Source organism: Cyprinodon variegatus, unplaced genomic scaffold, assembly GCF_000732505.1.
Source record: "Cyprinodon variegatus isolate N-32 unplaced genomic scaffold, C_variegatus-1.0 Scaffold8, whole genome shotgun sequence".
NCBI classification, from domain to species: Eukaryota; Metazoa; Chordata; class Actinopteri; order Cyprinodontiformes; family Cyprinodontidae; genus Cyprinodon; species Cyprinodon variegatus.
The window spans coordinates 778,561-780,822 of record NW_015150461.1 but is presented as its reverse complement, the minus strand read 5'-3'; the positions used below and the strand labels follow the sequence as shown (position 1 = coordinate 780,822).

Below are 2,262 nucleotides of genomic sequence, written 5' to 3'. Positions count from 1 at the left end.
TGATGATGATGGTGATGATGATGATGGTGAGAGGGAGCAGACATGCGCGCGGCACAACAATGGAGACCGCACCCACGTGACACGTTACGTCACAGCGGGGTCCTGCTGGAAGACTCAGCAGGAGGAGGAGGACTTACTGCGGCTCCTTGACCTCCGCTTTGAGGAGTAAAACTCCAGAGTTGACTTCAGACGGACTTTGTTTCTTATCGCTCGCAGGTTTTTCTTCGTCACGTCCAGCGAACAGAAGGAGGAAGAAGAGGTGAGCTGCTGTTCTGCTTTCTGTCTGTGAGGAAAAGTCTTTAAAACAACTTTCAGCGGCAGTTTGGGTGTGTTGTTCCACATCTAATGAGCCGCCTGTGTCCTGCTGCAGGGGACTTCTCTTAACTTTAAGAGATTTTCTAGTTTGTTTTTGTTTTGTTTTTGTCTTTCATTCTCGTCCAACTTTTTCCACAGTTGTGAGTCTGCACAGCATGAGCTTTAATTAGCACTTCTCTTAAAATCATTTGAAAGCAGCTCTATAAACTCCCTCCGCGTGTTTCTGACCGATTAAAGCTCCTTTAAACAAACAAACAAAAAAAACAAACAAAGTTTCAGAAATAATTTAAGATTATATAATTCTATGGTTTTAATTAATCCAATATAAATGAATATGATGTTTTTTCAGGGTTGCATTAACTGCCTGTTTAACAGCTGAATGAAAGTGCTGGTGTGACCTGCATGTTGCTGCTGTGGCTGTTTCTGTTCACACACATGTGGAAATATCAAGTTCAAAACTTCTGTCAGTACAGTTTGGAAACTTACATTTTTGTCATGCACAGCATAATGATCAGTAGTAATGATGAAGAGCTTGAAATCAGCTGTTGTTTTTTTTCCAGGGATCAAAAAAATAAAGAAAAAAAAAATACAGACAGAAAAAAGACAAATATTAGATTCAGTAAATTCTTTATTATTTATTTATTTATTTATTTGTTTATTTTCCTATTTCTTGAAACTACAAAAGCTCTTGTTGATTAGGAGTAAAATCACCTACCATGATTGGCTAGATGAGATTAGATTTTAACATCTTTTTTTATATGCTTAATCTGGATTGGTGTGTGTTATAAACTATTTATGTTATAAAACGTGTTGGTCCACTCTATAAACCTTGAAACTTAACACTAATCCAGACATTTTTATGGGAAGCGAAACATCTTTAAACTTGGAAACAGAGTCTAGTGGTTCGTTTTTTTAACTTTTTTGTAATGACGATGACCTGGATGACTGGGAATCATCCAGGTCATCGTCCAGGTGTGTTGTCGCAACACAAACATACAGAATTTAATATAATTTGAAGCATTTATGGGGATAATCTATTTTGTTGTTGTTTTTTAAACGCGGAAGGTTCTTTAAGGCAGATGCCGACACCAATTATTATTTTTTTACATCAGTCTAATCCAAGCATATCCAACATCAGTCCTTGAGGGCCTCTGTCTCACAGGGGCCCGTTTGATAAAGCAGGTTTAACAAACTCGGGCTCAAATGCTCAACTCTGAATTGATCTAGCCTAAGGTTGGAAACTTGGTTTTATAAAAGCTGCTGTGAGTTAGTTTAATCAACTCTGAGTAGATCCATTCAGTTTTGCACGTACATAAAAAGGATAAAAAGCCATTAAAAAGTCTGTTGCCATTAAGTCACCATGGCAACAGGAGGTGACTATTTCACCCCACTCGGGGAAGATTATTTTATGGACTATAGATTTTTTAAAGCAGAAATTAAATAAGAAATTGGAGAATGTGTTTAAACGAAAAAGTATCTGCGCTACAGCCACATGGGAAGAAGATGGTGTAGGGTGGAGGTCTTCAACAGGGGGTCTGCGACCCCTAGGGGCTCTGCGGAAGAACTGCATGGGGGTCGCGAAAGTTTTGTGTTAATGGCCTTTTTTTCAATATTCCCCCTCTGCAATTTTTTCCACTAAATGAAATGTCTTTAAATCCACATTAACATGAATTCAACACACTGTAGTAAACAGATAAATGGAGGCAGAAGATGTATTTTAATCATCAATGCACACATTCAGCTACACACAGGAGCTCTTTCAAGCTGGGCACCGTTTCATACACAACACCTGTCCCACCAACCAGGGATCAGAATCAGAAATACTTTAATAATTCCTGGGAGAAATTCCTTTCGTTCCATGACTCCATATTAGGGGTGTGCAAAATAATCGTCATGATGATGCATCGTGATTCTAATTTTCATGATCTACTGCATCGATTCTTGACA

General features: G+C 38.5%; 1 protein-coding gene across 1 annotated transcript in view; it reads left to right on the top strand.

Moving 5' to 3' along the window:
- Positions 1–67: 67 nt before the first annotated feature.
- pdlim7 (PDZ and LIM domain 7) overlaps positions 68–2,262 on the top strand; it is a 56,651-nt gene continuing 54,456 nt past the window's right edge. Inside the window, exon 1 of the mRNA XM_015377379.1 lies at positions 68–259. The gene's annotated coding sequence lies outside the window, so the exon portion shown is untranslated. The remainder of the gene's footprint in view (positions 260–2,262) is intronic.